Below are 19,122 nucleotides of genomic sequence, written 5' to 3'. Positions count from 1 at the left end.
CTACAGAGTATGGGCCTATCCAAAACAGTTAAATGTTCAATCTCAAAATAGACTATGTAAGATTTAAAAAGTATGTGTGAACCAAATCCAGTCCCTTAAATTTTATATTATAGCATCTGCATTCTATGATTTTTCTTTAGAGTTTTAAATGACTGAATTAATTAATATTTGCAGCTATTTATTAATGAGCTATCAAGCCATGAAAAAACATAGAGGAAACTTAAATGCATATTGCTAAGTGAAAGAAGTCAATGTGAAAAGGCTAAATATTGTATAATTCCAATTATAGGATTTCCTGGAAAAGGTAAATTTATGAAGAAATTAAACAGATCATTGGCTGCTAGGGGCTGGATGAAGGGAGTACAATTTAAACCAAGAGAAACATTTCTTGGATTAAAAGGGGTTATATATATTGACTGGTATTAAAGAATGGTAATCAGATTGTTCTTCTAAAGCATAATATCTTCTCAAGTATAATATATCCCCAAAACATTATTTTTATTTTAAATAAATATATAAAGAGGAATATAAGGCTATATAGGAGTATCTGAGATTATTACCTAGATTAGCAACTTGATAGATATCATTCATTTATTCATTCATTCCACACATTTCCCAAGCATCATGCTAAAATGATCACAAAAATAGACTCAGCTTTTATGCAGTTTGCAGTCTAATGGTATAGGAAAGAAAAAATGGAAATTTACTATGAAGCTATTTTGAGTCAAATCATGGAGGTTTCATGCTAAAGAGTTTTGAACTGAAAACAGCATTAGCAACTTGAATAACCTAGATGTATGTGAAGATAAACAATATCCTCATAACCAAGAGCCCTCAGTCCACCCCCCACCCCCCGACAACACACACACACAAACACCTGAACTCAAATGAAACTCGTCCTGTTAGCAAAACAGATACCCGGTCCCTAAAGGAAGTTTCAATCAGCAGGGCCTGGCTGGTAACCAACAGGGAATCCCAGCTGCCTGGCCCACAGCAATCCACATCGGGCAGCAATCCACTCTGTGAGAGCAAATGCTCTAGACCATCTGTGAATTTAGAAAGATGAGGCAAAAACAGCATCAGCTCAGCCAAAAGCGAGAGTATCCAAAAATGAAAGTGCAACCAATCTGTGCAAAAGAACATTGCATCAGGGATCCAGCTTTTTAGTTCCAGGCTGACACGCAGGTCAGTTCAGTTTAAATAAACAAACATTTGTTGAGCCACTCCATGGGCCAGGGGCAATAAGAGGGACTCAAAGTAGAGAGATGATCAGGAAGAGTCCTTGCCCTCTGGGAGCCCACAGTCTAGTGGCAGAGACAGACATGTACAGAGAGTGTACTCAGAGTGCTCTGCAAAAGGTCAGCTGTGTCCAGCTGGAGAGCTCTAGCAACTTTTTCCAAAGCAGGCTTTCTTACAGGTATTTGTAGATACAGATAACGTGAGGATTGTCAATTTGTAGATTCGTATTCTGTACATCAGGGGTGGGACCCAAGAGTGCACATTTCTAACAAGTTCCCATGTAAGTAGTACCTGCAAGTCTGAAGACTACATCCCGAATGTCCACGTTAGAGGAGACCACCATGCCAGCCCATTGACTTCATGATTAGTTGCACCAAGAAGCTGGGAACTGGTGCTTTCCTGAGCAAAAGCTGAGTGAAGGCAAGTATACATGAACCATCCAATGATCTGTGGGCATGTGGAAAACAGATCCCTCTTACAGGAACAGGCATGAGGCTGAAAGAGTCTAAACAGGTAGGCAGGAACCAGTCCTGAGCAAGAACTTGAGTTCTATTCTACAGGTGGGTGAGTGATTCATATGCTTTGAATACTTAAAATCACCTTGAGAGCTTCTTTAGGATCCAGATTACTGGACTTTAACCCCCACTAGATTCAGATTCTAAAGCCTTTGGTACAGGAATCTACATTTTTAAACAATGACCTCCTCAGGCAATTGTGAAGTAGGTGATTAGTAATCTACCCCTTGGGAAAAAAGACGCAGATGGTGCAGGAGTGAGGCGTTGTATCCTGAGAAATGAGGTGGTTTTTTTTTTGGAAAGTCCTTAAGAGTCAGGCAGGACTGAGCAACTGAACTGAACTGAACTGTGGAGCCATTGGTTTAAAAGTAGAAAAGTCTGGAAATATGGATAGTAGTTAGGAGCCGATAAAATAGCACAATCGAGTGATGAGGTGAAACAGAGCATTCAAAGGAGGGGACAAACTTGAGACACACGTAGAGATGGAAATGTCAGGACTTTCCAGCTCATTGAGTACAAGGAATAAGGGGGTTAAGGAACCCCTGTGACCCCCAGCTTTCCAGTCTGGGTGACTGGTAAGATGGTGAAGCCAACAAGTGAAAGAGAGGAAAAAAGAAAACAGTAACTAACAAGAGTTGGTTTAAGTGGTGCTGATGATATATCTCAGTTTGCAGCAGCTAGTTTTTAGGCTTCAGGGGGCCAACCCAGAGAAAATGGGCAGCAACAGGCATGATCTCAGGAGAGAAATGGGGCTGGGGATGGAATGCAGAGGAAGAAGGAAACAGTCCCCCCAGGTCACCTGCTTATTGCATCCTTCACCATGTGAGGCTAATTTCTACAACAACAGCAGTAGGCTTTAATGCTCTTATTAATACACCATAGACCGTTTGGAAAGGAAACTATCCTTTGATTATCGACCACAAATAGCCAATACGAAATGAAAATAAAAGTTTTAACAGAAACTACTGAAGGAAGACCTCTGGGGATCTATGGACAAAAGAGATGCTACCCCGCCAAGGAGTCTCCACTTGAGACATTGTCTTCTCAGGCAAAGGTCAGGCTTTGTGAATGGGTACAGATTCCTACCCAGTGCCTGACTCATCTTAAGAATCTTATTGCAAAACTGAAGGTTGGGGAAGAGATGTCAAGGTACGCAGCCTAGTGATTCTCTGGTGGAAATGAATTGACATAAGCTCTGTATCAGTACACCCATTTATTTAATTAAGCTAATGTAGAGTAACTAATTCAAACACCACCCACTGCCATCAATCAATCATCATTCTTGGTTGAGCAGATAACACTATCAATAATGAGTTTCGTTCTTCTCAAAGTGAAATCCGTAATTTTTTAAAACATTAGTAGAAAGCACAGGTTGTGCATGGTATAATCCAATTTCTGGTGCCTAAAGAACTGAACTACTTTTAATTTGTTTAGATGTAATCAATTCATAGACTATTCCACTGTGATCTGGGGAAAAAATGTAAAAATATGACAGGAGATCGATTTTTCATTTGCTTTTCTTTTCTACATCCAAAGTTGAAGCCTAGGAGCAGTTTGCCACTGCCCTCAGACCCCGCCAATGCTGGGGGAGCAGTTACACAAAGCTATTCCCATATGGCCAATGGTATGCTGATATAAAAAATAATGTTTAATAACACAATAATATACATACATAGGATTTGATTTTCAGTTTAAAAAACCAAAACTACAAAAAAAAAAAAAAAAAGACATGTCTACATTATACTAAAAAGATAACAATAAACTTTGGACAGAATATTAGAATGATATCAAAGATAATTTCTTGGTGATAGGGTTATAGGATTTGGGAAAGCTTTTTCTTTGTTCTAAAGTTAATTTTATAATCACAAAATTGAGAAGATCACAAACAAACCAGCTCTTTTTTTTTATCGATTTCCTTGTGATTCTGTTCTGGGCTAATTCTCTGCAGGCTTAAGACACTGGAAGGTTCAAGGGGTGATCAACAGAGAAGGGGTCACAGCAAACAGCCAGACATGAGGCCTGGGTCAACGTGAGAGGCAAACAGCGCCACGGTAGAGGAAGCAACCCAGCTTGCTGTCAACCGCCTCCTCACTGAGCGTGCCAAATGGCTCCTCATAACCTTCAGAAAATAACTGCTGGAGGATTTCAGGTCACTCTGATGGCACAAGCCTGACTTTTTGTTATTATATTTACAGGGTAGAAATCAACACCACATACAACATCTCTGTTGAAGCTATTTTTCAAGAAGCACAGTGTATCGGGTTATATTCCACCTGAAGAAAAAAACTTTACATTTATGATATAACATCTGTCAGAATGGCTATTATCAAAAAGACAGGAGTTAACAAGTGCTGGTCAGGATGCAGAGAAAAGGGAATTCTTCTCTAGTGTTAGTAGGAATGTTAATTGGTGCAGTCAGTATAGAAAACAGGGTGGAAACTCCTCAAACATTTTAAAATAGAACTACCAGGTGATCCAACAACTCCACTTCTGCATATATATCCAAAGTAAATTAAACTGCAGAGAAATGTTCATAGTAATATTGTTTACAATAGTCAAAACATAGGAACAACCTAAGTGTCCATCAACTGATGGATGGATAAAGAAAATGTGGTGTATATATAATAGAATATTATTTAGACATTAAAAAAATAAAGAAACCCTGCCATTTGTAAGAACATGGATGGAACTTAAGGGTGTTTTTTAAGTGAAATAAATCTGACAGAGAAAGACAAATCCTGTATGATCTCACTTATATGTGAAATCTAAACAAAAACCCCTAAGTCACAGAAAGAGAACAGATTGGTGGTTACCAGAGGAAGGGTTTAGGGGATGGGGGAAATAAGGGAAAGTGGTCAGAAGGCAGAAACTTGCAGTTATAAGATGACCAAGTCCTGGGGATGTAATGTACACTGTGGTGACTCTAAAAACATTATACGGTATACTTTTAAGTTGCGAAGAGAGTGAATTTTAAAACTTCTCACCACGCATACACACACAAAGGCTACCTATGTGAGGCAGTGGTTGTGTGGATGTGTTAACTTACCTCGTTGTTGTAATCATTTCATAATATATACGTATATCAGATCATCACAAGGTATACTTAATTATATAATATTACTTGCTAATTACATCTTCATAAACCTGGAAAAAGGATTAACATCTAAATCCTTTCTAGATATTGATACTTCAAACCTTTCCATTGCACACAGACAAAACTTTTCTCCTCTTTATATCAAAACATGCCACTTTCAAGAAAAATGTGCAGGTTAAATATTGATGATGATGTGCTTAAAGTATTTTTTCCATTGTACAAAACGATATTCTGCTTAGGAATTCATAAAACAGTGATCCTTATAAGAATTTCAGAACCAAGCTATTCTGTGTTCAAGAAAAATTCTTTTTGGTATAGTTCTTGACAATTTTATTTGCATACCATATTCATGATGCTTAATTACATTAGAATAATTGTAGTATTGGGCTTTAAAATGTATAATGTTTAACTCTGTCCCATTTAGATTTTCAGGGTTCTTTGTGTAGCGTTTGAAAAACTTTCAATGACAAAAACAAAAATAATAAGAACAGAGCCTTTTTCTAAGAGTCTGAACTGTAATATTATAAGGAAACACAGTTAACAACATTTGACCACAACTACCTCTTTCAGAAGGCAACTCAAATAATACTTCAAAACTTCCTAAAAGCCCAGTGAAATAAATCAGGATTCCTGCTGTTTTCTCTTCTTCTCCACCTTCATCAAGCAATATAAATTTATGCCTGAATATTAGAACATCTGTTTTATGTAGAGAGAAGGACAAAGGTGCAAGGAAGTTCACAAGAGAAAAAAGAAACATTACAAAAGAAAATTATTTTGTAAGATAAGAATACATACAATTAACATAACTAATGAGAGTTAGGGTTTTAAAAAAAATAAAATAAAATAAAATATAGAAGAATAGAAAAAGCTAAAATGTGAAATTCATGAATATTTCTGCATGATAGAAATTGGATTAATAAAAACAAATAGACTTAAATAGATTTCTATCTACTATTTTTATGCATATAAATTTGCATCTAATTTGTATCTAGGCTAATCTTCCATACTTAAAACTTTTGCAAAAACATGGTTTTAAAAATTATTTCTTAAAATGTATGACAAATAATGAGACATGAGCTTGTACGCATTAGAATTTAGTCAATTTTAAAGCCACAAAGAATTCAGAAATAAACTCATCCCAAAGAATAGAGCATGTTTATTAAGGGACTGTAGGGGACGCAGTGGTAAAGAATGTGCCTGCCCATGCAGGAGACACAAGTTCAATTGCTGGGTCCAGAAGATCCCCTGGAGTAGGAAATGGCAACCGATTTCAATGTTATTGCCTAGAAAATTCCATGGACAGAGGAGCCTGAAGGTTATACTCAATGGTGCTGCAGAAAGTTGGACGTGACTGAGCACAGAGCACACCATGCTGTCAGTGATGCCCCAATAGTTACCATGCATGTGACCTCTTGAGCCATATGTGGCCCAAGTGTGGGTGTCTTATCCCAAAGAAATGACCAGAAGAGACACTCTGCATCACACCCTCACTTAACTCTGGTGCATTTGCATGGCATTCTAGTATACATGTAACTGTTGCCATGGACAGGTCATCAGTGGTTAGTGAAGTGTCAGCATGTCTCAACAAATAGGCTGAACATATCTCTAAAGAATTCAAAGTAGTAATCTTCAGATGTAGAGGCATGTAGGCATCTGTTTCTGATAATAATGGCTATCAGTGAGCAGTAGGCTTGGCCACTGGATTGAGTTTCAGCTTTTACACTAGTGAAAGGTGCTCAAGACCTGTGGGACATATGGGGCTGTAATTTTAGAAAAAGGTAGGTCCCAGTAATCAGAATTAATATCATGAATGGGGATGGGATGGAAATCAGGGCTAGAGGGAGTGACATATTTCTTCAGTCAGATTTTATCCTGGGAATTGCAGGTGACTCAGTGTGAAGGGAAAGGCAGGAGACTGGGTATCCTGTGAGTTTAATCCCAACAGAAACAGACCTTGCTGCCTAAAGACTTTCCAATTTAGAAAAATAATTATTTACTCAGTAGTTTGTAAATAGAGGCATTTTTAGAGATAATATCAATCATAGTTTCAAGATACAGATGTTTGAAACTGAGAACAAAGATGACCGAGAGCCTATCCAAATTTGTACACCATAGAGTAATAACAACTGAAATGAGCTCCTACAATGTGTGATCTAAAACATTAGAACAAATAGCCATTTATACTCATTCTCTGAGGAAGGAGCTAGAATTATCTCCCTTTTGAAGATAATATAACTGAATTATGGAAAGGTTACAAGGCTATTCTAATGATATAAGATTTTTAGGTAGTAGAAATGGGAAAGGAAAATTTAATTTACAGCAGATGAGGATGAGAACCCCAAGTTGGACCTACATAATTTTCCTATAACACTTGCTCTAAACATGCAAATTCATTTCCTAGTCCCCTTTCACTGAAATCTAAAAAGAGCCCTTCGGTCACAGCCTGCTTCTTAACTCCTGAGCACCATATTCTTTTTCATGGAAAATAGCAACAGCGAGTGTGAACTGGGCTTTGATTCTGTGGCCAGAATCTGTGTTCTAAGGGTTTTACATCTTGGGGCAGAACCAGTGATGTTTATCAAACATTCCTTTTCTCTGCTCATTTTGGAGGTTCTTTCAGTTAGCCAGAGAGGCATGAAGTGGCACAGGTGTCACAGCTCAGCTCTGCCAGGGAAAAGCCTGGGCTACCTTTCTCTTGTCCAGATGGCCAAGGGACAGGATTCAAGCAGGCTGGATGGCTGAGCAGCTGCATGTTCACTGCCCCCAAGGCCTACCCGATTCCATAAATGACTTCGTATAAAGAGAAATAAATCTTTGTTGCACTAAGACACACAGATTTTAAGTTGTTTCTCAGAGTATGGCAATACCTCCTGTAACACATATGTAACACACCCTAATCTTCCCAATCATCTTAGAACTGCCAGATGAGAAAAGGGACGCCCAGAGACATGGCAGGTCACAGAGACAGGGCATGGGAATGCCAGATGCAAAGTCAGGCAGGCCCACTCCAGAGACTGTGTTCTTACCTACCACCTGCCCACTGATGTCTACAGTCACAAGGACAATATATACTGACATGCAGTATTAAAGTTACTCAGTTCATTTTTCTATTGGAATATTCTTTTTTAATTTTTTTAATTGGAGAATAATTGCTTTACAATGTTGTGTTAGTTTCTGCTGTACAACATCATGAATAAGCTATATGTATACATACATCAATTCTCTCTTGAGCCTCCCTCCCTCCCCACCAATCCCAACCCTCTAGGTCATTACAGAGCACCAAGCTGAGTTCCCTGTGCTAGACAGCTGCTTCTCAGTCCATTCTGAGTCATACTTTGCTTTTACATTCCAATATGAGAAATTACTGCTATAATGCAATTCCACTGAGCCATAAACTGGACTCTGCTTTGCTCCATCTTCTGTCAACATTTTCTATCATGGCACACTTGGAAAAACAATGAGGAAAATAGTACAGAAATACTGGCCTCATAATTAGAAAGATCCTACCTTTAGTATGCTGCAGATAACAAACACAGAGCTCAATTGAATAAGAATAAGAGAAAAAGATTTCAATTATTATGACAATATTCTATAGAATAAAACATACAGGTAAAAGTAAACCAGAGGAAAAACTGGCTTCGTTTTTAGAAAGTTAGTAATAGTAAATAATGATCGCTAGGGGAGATAAATTTATTTTTTAATGAGAGAAGGATTTATTTTATGATGATTAAATGGTAAGCAATAGAAAAATGTATCTAGGGAAAGAAAGAGGGCAAAGGTGGAGAGGGAGAGATTAGTTGTTTTCTGCCAAACAGTCCATAATGAGGATGACTAGAGGAGACCATAATTGATTACTAATATCTCTCAGACTGGACATCAGAGGAATTAGAAAATTATTCTTTGGCATTAAAATAGAGGATGATAAATACCATATGTAACTATAATTGTGGAATAAAACAAGATGAGAAAGAGGAAGTTTAACAGTCATTTCTTGCTTTTTTGTACTAAGGATGCTGTGAGGGCACTGTACACAGCTTTAAGAAATGTATCAAAACAAAAAATAATATTAATCACTAATGATTATAGGGTACTTTTCATGTTTTAAGATGTTTGAGATGTTCCACAGGAATTAACTCACTTGATCCTCAAATCCACGTGTTATTTTTATTATTATCTCATTTTTTCAAAAGAAACTGATACCCAGAAACTTTAACATCTTGCCTAAAATCATAAATATAGAAAGAAGTAGAGGCAGGATTTAAACCAAGGGTCTAGCTCCACAGCCTGTGCTATTAACTGCTTTGCTTGCTACTTCTCTCTCATATCACTACCTGATGGGCAGGTGGTAATGAGGTCCTGTAATCATGGACAGAGCATGAGGCTTAAAACCAAAAAAGCAGCATTTCATTTCCATCCACTTCCATCACTTACCAAGGTTGAGACCAGGGAAAGTGTGTTCTTTTCCTATTAAGACATACATGATCTACGATCTACTGTCCAGGGTTGTTGTCATAACCAAATATGCAAAGGAAAGACATAGAATGTGCTTTACAAACTGCTAACTCCATTATACATATGAGAAATTAAATCCAGGACATAGCAAAGTACCTAGATGAGCATTCAAAGCACTCCATCTCATTTCCTGGGAGAATCAGCATATTGGCTTTACAAAGTACAATAGGGTATCTCTGGTAGCTCAGCTGGTAAAAAATCCACCTGTAAGGCAGGACACCTGGGTTTGATCCCTGGGTTGGGAAGATCCTCTGGAAGAGGGCATGGCAACCTACTCTAGTATTCTTGTATGAAGAATCCCTATCAACAGAGGATCCTGGTGGTCTACGGTCCATGGGGTCACAAAGAGTTGGACATGACTAAGTGACTAAGCACAGCACAGCATAGACTGGATGATTTAAACAACAGATATGTATTTTCTCACGGTTCTGGATATTAAAAGTCTGAGACCAAGGCACCAGCATAGTAAGGACCTGGTGAGAATTCTTTTCCTGGCTAGAAGATAGCTGCTTTCTGCACTGTGTTCAAACACTGCAGAAAGAGACCCTCTGGTGGCTCTTTCTATAAGGGCACTAATCCCATCATGAGGACCCCACCCTCATGACCTTACCTAAACCTCATCTCCCAAAGGTTTCATCTCCAACCATCATCACAGGGATTAGGGCTTCAACATATGAATTTGAGGGAACTCAATTCAATAAATGGGCTGCCCTGGTGACTCAGTGGTAAAGAATCCACCTGTCAATGCAATGTTGACAGGTTTGGTCTTTGGGTTGGGAAGATCCCCTGAAGAAACAAATGTAACCCAGTCCAATATTCTTGCCTGGGAAATCCCATGGATAGGAAAGCCTGGGGGTCTACAGTCCATGGGGTCACAAAAGAGCTGACCACAAGTTAGCAACTAAACAAAAACAACAGTTCAGTAATTAGCACTGGGTTTAAAAAAATGTGTTTATGTTGGATAGGGAATCTGGAATACTGGTTGAATACGGGGAGAAAGGAAAACCTTCCAAAAACAGTACCAAATGTTTGGTGAATCCATGATGTCACACAGTAAAAATGTATGATGGATCCAGTGGGAATATGTGTTCAAAATAATTGTTAAATGCTTTGAAAAAGATGGCAGAATTCTTCACTGGAGAAATGTTAGAAAAACAAACTAAATGTTATGCCATATACCACTCTAGTGGGTAAGAACAGATTGCCAAGCTCATCACATCTAGGCCTTGATCTTGACTTTACCATTCTTTGTGAACAAATCATTTTGGCTTTCCTAAATATGAGATTTCTCTTTTTTACCGTTTAGTTTCCCTGTCCAGCAACCTATCATTGTTCTTGGGTCTTGGATATATACCATGCTAGTATACATTCTTCATTACCAGAGTTAGCCTTTGTCCTGAATGTCTGCTACTTTGACCTTATAATGCTGAACTTTAAACAGCCACATATCCAATTCTGTCTAAATGTCTGCCCCGGAAGACTTCTAGGAATCTCTACACATATCCAGTGGAGGTGATGGAATTCCAGTTGAGCTATTTCATATCCTGGAAGATGATGCTGTGAAAGTGCTGCACTCAACATGTCAGCAAATTTGGAAAACTGAGCAGTGGCCACAGGACTGGAAAAGGTCAGTTTTCATTTCAGTCCCAAAGAAAGGCAATGCCAAAAAATGCTCAAACTACTGCACAATTGCACTCATCTCACACGCTAGTAAAGTAATGCTCAAAATTCCCCAAGCCAGGCTTCACCAATACGTGAACTGCGAACTTCCCGATGTTCAAGCTGGTTTTAGAAAAGGCAGAGGAACCAGAGATCAAGTTGCCAATATCCACTGGATCATCGAAAAATCAAGAGAGTTCAAAAAAAACATCTATTTCTGCTTTATTGACTATGCCAAAGCCTTTGACTGTGTGGATCACAATAAACTGGACAATTCTGAAAGAGATGGGAATACCAGACCACCTGACCTGCCTCTTGAGAAACCTATATGCAGGTCAGGAAGCAACAGTTAGAACTAGACATGGAACAACAGACTGGTTCCAAATAGGAAAGGGAGTACGTTAAGGCTGTATATTGTCATCCTGCTTATTTAACTTATATGCAGAGTACATCATGAGAAACACTGGGCTGGAAGAAGCACAAGCTGGAATCAAGATTGCCAGGATCAAATATCAATCACCTCAGATATGCAGATGCCACCACCCCTATGGCAGAAAGTGAAGAGGAACTAAAAAGCCTATTGATGAAAGTGAAAGAGGAGAGTAAAAAAGTTGGCTTAAAGCTCAACATTCAGAAAACTAAGATCATGGCATCTGGTCCCATCATTTCATGGGAAATAGATGGGGAAATAATGAAATAGTGTCAGACTTTATTTTGGGGGGCTCCAAAATCACTGCAGATGGTGATTGCAGCCATGAAATTAAAAGACGCTTGCTCCTTGGAAGGAAAGTTATGACCAACCTAGATAGCATATTCAAAACCAGAGACATTACTTTGCCAACAAAGGTCCGTCTAGTCAAGGCTATGGTTTTTCCAGTGGTCACGTATGGATGTGAGAGTTGGACTGTGAAGAAAGCTGAGTGCCAAAGAATTGATGCTTTTGAACTGTGGTGTTGGAGAAGACTCTTGAGAGTCCTGCTTGGACTGCAAGGAGATCCAACCAATCCATTCTAAAGGAGATCAGTCCTGGGTGTTCTTTGAAAGGACTGATGCTAAAGCTGAAACTCCAATACTTTGGCCACCTCATGCGAAGAGTTGAATCATTGGAAAAGACTCTGATGCTGGGAGGGATTGGGGGCAGGAGGAGAAGGGGATGACAGAGGATGAGATGGCTGGATGGCACCACCGACTCAATGGACGTGAGTCTGTGTGAACTCCGGGAGTTGGTGATGGACAGGGAGGCCTGGCGTGCTGAAATTCATGGAGTTGCAAATAGTCGGACACGAATGAGCGAATGAACTGAACTGAACTGAAACATATCCAACAGTGACTTCTTGGTACCTGGTCTCACTGCACTTACTCTTCATGAAGAATTTCAGCAATTTGATTTTCCCAGTTAGTAAAGGTAAAAACCCAGACGTGAGTTTGAGTGAGCTCCGGGAACTGGTGATGGACAGGGAGGCCTGGCGTGCTGCGATTCATGGGGTCGCAAAGAGTCGGACATGACTGAGCGACTGAACTGAACTAAAGGTAAAAACTTTTGAATAAATATTTGACTCTTCTCTCATATTCCATATCCTGACAGCTGTGCCTTCAGAATCTATCTAGAATTCAACCACTTATTTTTGCCACTTCCATCTTCATTCAAGCTATTGACATCTTGCACATGGATTACAGCTGAACATCCTCCTTATGGTTCCTCTGGTCTCTACCCCTGCTTGACTACAGCGTGTTTCTCATGACAGAAAAAGAAACATTTTAAATGCCTCTGTTAATGCAAGTGGATCAATTTCCTACAGCTTATTTTATCAACACTTCTCTCTACGTATGGAAAAATAAATCGAACAACTGAGTTAAGGCCTATTTGTGACTCTTTCTAAGAATGCTTACTGAATAGTACAGAAATACCTGATTATGCTCTGGAATTAAATAGTCAACAAAATACAAAAGGCAGAAATAATGTGTATACACACACCAATACACGCTTCTATACAGCTGAAACTCGAACAACTCAAGGGTTAGAGGCACAATCTGGCACAAATGAAAATTCAAATATAACTTTACAATCAAACTTCTGCATCTGTAAATGCAACCAAATGCAAATTGCATATTTCTGTAGTACTCATTACAGAAAAATTTGCATATAGAGGGACCCATACTGTTCAAACCCATGTTTTTCAAGGGTCAACTGTATATATGTGTATACATCTACACATACACACACATGAATTACACACAAATTTATATACATATGTATGTGTGCATGTATATAAATATCAACCAACTCAGATATGCAGATGATACCACCCTAATGGCAGAAAGTGAAAAGGAACTAAAGAGCCTCTTAATGAGGGTGAAAGGGGAGAGTGAAAAAGTTGTCTTGAAACTCAGCATTAAAAAAACTAACATCACGGCATCCAGTTCCAACATTTTATGGCAAACAGAAGGTGAAAAAAGGGAAGCAATGACAGATTTTATTTTGGGGGGGGGCTCTAAAATCACTGCGGACAGTGACTGCAGCCATGAAATTAAAAGATGCTTGCTCCTTGAAAGGAAGTCTATGACAAATCTAGATAGCATATTAAAAAGCAGAGACATCACTTTGCTGAAAGTTATGGTTTTTCCAGTGGTCACGTACAGATGTGAGAGCTGGACCTTAAAGAAGGCTGAGTGCCAATGGCTGGTGCCTCTCCAGCACAATTCAATGCTTTCAAACTGTGGTGTTGGACAAGACTTGAGAGTTCCTTCGACTGCAAGGAGATCAAACCAGTGAATCCTAAAGGAAATCAACACTGAATATTCATTGGAAGAACTGATGCTGAAGCATCAACACTGAAGCTCCAATACTTTGGCCACCTGATGCAAAGAGCCGACTCACTGGAAAAGACCACAACGCTGGGAAAGTTTGAAGGCAAAATGAGAAGAGTGCAGCAGAGGATGAGATAGTCAGATAGCATCTCCAACACAATGGACATGAATCTGAGCAAACACCAGGAGATAGTGGAGGACAGAGAAGCCTGATGTGCTGCAGTCCACGGGGTTGCATAGAGATGGATACAACTTAGAAACTGAACAACAAACAATAAATATGTGTATGTATAGAAATAAATAAATATGTATATATATACACACACATTTATATATATGTATACAGACAACACCAATCAATTATTAAGGATCTTGAAAAATTAGGAAGAGGAAGCTGTAAAGCATCTATGAACTAAAAGATGAAAAACCGGCATATCCAATTCCATACTGCTGGTGTTAAAGTCATGTGCAAAGGGCCTGTAAACTCCTGCTCTGGTCAGAAGCTTTCAGCCATGATATGCTGAGGGAGAAGAGTGAAATTGCATTCTGTGAACTGAGGTTGAGAGTTGTCAGCCAAACACATGGACTTTTCATTACAGACCCAGGACCAGGCAGGACAGTCAGACTCCTAAAGGCAGTTCCCAACTGCCAAACAGGTGATGCTCCAGTGGTTCATTTGAAAACTGATTGTGTGGAACTCACAGCATTTTCTCCCATAAAATGTGTTATAAACGGTGGTAGGGTGGCTCCCATAGCCAACACATAAAAGCTTATTTAGCCTATAGTGAAGTCGAAACTCAGCACATTTGCTGCAGACAAATAATTCTCTTGCGACTAGTAATGAAACAAATAACATTTATTTTTTTGCCACGTGACATGTGGGATCTTAATTTCCCAACCAGTGATTGAACCCATGACCCCAGCACTGGAAGTGCAGAGTCGTAACCACTGGACTGCCCAGGAAAGTCCCATTACTGTATTATATAATCACAAATATGTTTAAAAACGATTGAGGCTTACTGATAAACTTCAGGTTCCCAACAAACACATCTCTGCATATATAATGTTTGATCGAACACATTTTTTCTTCCCTGTCTTTTTTTTTTTTTTTTTGGCTGTTATTTGCTACAAAGCATTTATTTAGCAGAAAAATTAATATGGGATTTCAATTACCTTTACATTTTCTTGAACTCTTCTGGTATGTGCTCCTCTTGCTATGATTAAAGGTGCCCCAAACTCAGCCCTTTGTGGGATTCCCAGAGTCTAACCACAGCAAACATGAAGCCATTAGGACTGTGCAGTTATTTTAGATGTGCTGAGTGAAGCACTAAAATACCTTCCATTTTGTTTTGGGGCAGATAAGCTAATGTTTAAAAATTAATGCCTTCAAATTTCACTATTAATATACTTTTATCAGTGCTTAAGGTAGCCAAGAATGTGATCTGCTGTTTACTTGGAGAGACTGGGGAGAGGCCTGCCACAGGATCATCAATATCAGTGTAGCTTCTGCAGCCAATCTGCCTAAGTGCTGATGGGATTTCTTCCACTAACTCTTAACCTTCATGGGCCTCAACCTTTTTACCTATAAAGGAGGTTGATGTGAGACTTACACAAGTGTATCCACGTGAGAAATGTATAAAACTGACTGGCATATTGTGAGCACTCAATAAATACTGCTGCTGCTACTGCTGCTAAGTCACTTCAGTCGTGTCCGACTCTGTGTGACCCCATAGATGGCAGCCCACCAGGCTCCCCTGTCCCCGGGATTCTCCAGGCAAGAACACTGAAGTGGGTTGCCATTTCTTCTCCAATGCATGAAAGGGAAAAGTGAAAGTGAAGTTGCTCAGTCGTGTCCGACCCTCAGCGACCCCATGGACTGCAGCCTTCCAGGCTCCTCCATCCATGGGATTTTCCAGGCAAGAGTACTGGAGTGGGGTGCCATTGCCTTCTCTGAATAAATACTAGCTATTATAATATTTATTAAGCAAATATTTTGATGAACAGTTCCCATATCTGTCAGAAATTAGATTTTAGTCTCAAGGATATTGGAATATATTTAATGTTACACCCTTGGACTGCAAGGAGATCCAACCAGTCCATTCTAAAGGAGATTGGTCCTGGGTGTTCTTTGGAAGGACTGATGCTAAAGCTGAAACTCCAATACTTTGGCCACCTCATGCAAAGAGTTGACTCATTGGAAAAGACTCTGATGCTGGGAGGGATTGAGGGCAGGAGGAGAAGAGGACGACAGAGGATGAGATGGCTGGATGGCATCACTGACTCGATGGACAAGAGTTTGGGTGAACTCCGGGAGTTGGTGATGGACAGGGAGACCTGGCGTGCTACAATTCATGGGGTCACAAAGAGTTGGACATGACTGAGTGACTGAACTGAACTGATGCCAAGCATATAATGATTTTTCTTGTGTGTTTTAGAAGGCATCTTGAGTATGAGAGCATTTCAAAGTCATTTTCACTGACTACCAGATGTCAATTCTTATTACATTTCTGAGGAGTGCCTATTGTAGTATCAAAAAACTTGTGAAAAGCTTAAATTTCAAGTGTTTTGATTTAAATTTGAAAAAAAAAAATCCATGCTGTTGAGACGTTCTGTATCTCACTTAAGATCATGTTCTCAGAAAAGCCTTGTTTAGCCACCAGCCATGACAGCTTAGGAGTTCTTTCTATGAGCTCTCACAGTACTGGTTCCCAGTACTGGTCACACTGTCTCTTTCCTCATTTGTCTCTCTAGGTCTATATGTGTGTGCGTGCTCAGCTGTGTCTGACTCTTGGCAACTCCATGGACTAAGCCTGCCAGGCTCCCCTATCCATGGGATTCTTCAGGCAAGAATATTGGAGTGGGTTGCCACTCCCTTCTCCAGGGGATCTTCCCAACCTAGGGATTGAACCTGGGTCTCCTAAGTCTCTTGCATTTGCAGGTAGTGAGATCTGTGCAGACAAATACAAATTGGATACTCCTACTTGTGATGCACTGAGCCTCAAGTTCAACATTTCGAAACATATGTCTCCCCTGCTCAGACCTCCTGATTCTCCATATTTCTTATTTTACATATTCCCTAGTAAAAGGTAACATTTGCTCCCAAATCTATCACATTAGGCATTTTGCTAACACTTACTTTTCACACCACACACCCAGTGAATCATCCAACCTGGTATTTCTTCCTTACAGTCTCTTTGATGTTTTACTTCACTCCAGTCAACACTCTCTACTTTGTTATGCTGACAGCTACAAAGATGGACATCGCCTACCCTGAGTTGCTAAAGTCTTGCCCTCTCCTGCCTAATGCGTTTACCTCACAGCCACTACTCTTTCTAAAAAACAAATATGATAATGCTTTAAAAAATTCAAACAATGGCTCCCCACTATCACAGACTAAAATTCAAGCCGATTAACTCAAGATACAAGGTTATATGTCAGCCATTCCATTATTTTACATCCAACCTTATTTTAGCTCTCACCTATGAAATGGAATTGTAGTGATTATCACATGAGTCCCTTGCCCATCCATGATTACTAGCTATTATAATCTACCTCACAGAAGCGCTACCCTTCTGCCAGGATGAATTTCACACAGCCTGGTTCCCCACACCTCGGCAGTCTAGCATGTATTAATATGCAATGTTCTTCCATCTTCAATTTAGTGCTCACAGTTATTATATTTATCCTTATAGAAATATTCTTGCTTTCTTAGCATTCTTTGTTAGTATGTAAGCTCAAGTGAATAAGACCATGCTTGCACCCTTAACTAATTTTATGTAACATAAAGCACAATGGCACACACACACACCAAGGTGCCCATTAACTATGTGTCAATTAGATTGATTAAATAATGTTATCCATGGCAGATAACAATGAAAATTATATAAAGGGTTATTTATACATTCATTTGACAAAAGAGTAGATACAACACAGTTAGTGGCAAAACTAATATTAGAGCCCTGGGCTTACAGCTTTTCACTCCTTATTCATTCATTCATTTATTATAATTTATTCATTTATTACATGCTAGATATTTTCTATTTTCACAATCAATTTAGGGAGACAGACAATAAAAAACAATTGCAGGTTGGTTTAGTTAAGCAGAGTGAGGTAAGGATAAAGGTACCACAAGGACATATGAAACAGTCCTGTCTATTTGATGGAGCCAAGAAAGGCTTCTTGAAGAAACTGGTGCTTGAACTGGATCACAAAGGACACACAATAACCAGTTCAGCAGGCAAAGAATAAGAGAGCATAGGATAAGAGGCAAAGGAAAATGCATGAGTTAATTCATACCATAACATAGATAATACTGGGGCAAGAGAATCAACAAAAAATTAAAAATAAAAGCAAAGTCAAGTTTATTGATGGCCTCATTAGGGGTCATCATTGCTTTCTTCTTCCTGAATTGTGCCTGGCACATAAAATAACAACTATTGTTTTCTTAGAGGTATTGGAGAACATCTCTTTTTAGCTAATCTCTTTGTAACTGCTGCTGCTGCTAAGTCGCTTCAGTCGTGTCCGACTCTGTGCGACCCCATAGACAGCAGCCCACCAGGCTCCTCTGTCTCTGGGATTCTCCAGGCAAGAACACTGGAGTGGGTTGCCATTTCCTTCTCCAATGCATGCATGCATGCTAAGTCACTTCAGTCGTGTCTGACTCTGTGCAACCCCATAGACAGCAGACCACCAGGCTCCTCTGTCCACAGGATCCTCTAGGCAAGAGTACTGGAGTGGGTTGCCATCTCCTTTTCCACTCTTTGTAACTAACACATGCCTAATCCTGTATCTGATTGGCAAGAGGGAACGACTCCGGGATCTGCTGGCTCATACTCCCTTTTGGGCAGGATTAACGTGTTGAGTGACTCAGCCCACATCTCGCTCAAGCTTTAGCACCCTGAGTAACTGTTTTCTGCTTTCCTATTTTGGGGTGATAGGTAAGGACCCAGAGGTTGGCTGGAAACAAGGTTTCTCAGCTCAGTAACTGGATGATTCAGGGAGTAAGATGGCAATTCTGATCATAAATAGAAGCCGTTTCCTTCAAAACAGAATTTTTTTCAGGGGATGGGGGGTGGGAGAAGCTTATATTTGGAACCTGAATTTTCTGCCTGTGTCGTGCTTGGCTCAGAACCCCCAGGGAACAGTCTGAGTCATTCTGAAAAGGTCTTCAGCAGCTTTATTGGTATTATCAAGCGAGTTTAGACGTTTACCTTTCACAGGTGGCCAGCAATTGTAGGGGAGTTATTGTAGACGATTCTGTCTACAATTTACAGTAAAAAAAAAAACAAAAAAAAA

Source organism: Bos javanicus, chromosome 8, assembly GCF_032452875.1.
Source record: "Bos javanicus breed banteng chromosome 8, ARS-OSU_banteng_1.0, whole genome shotgun sequence".
Taxonomy (NCBI): Eukaryota; Metazoa; Chordata; class Mammalia; order Artiodactyla; family Bovidae; genus Bos; species Bos javanicus.
Note: the sequence above shows the minus strand (reverse complement) of the source record.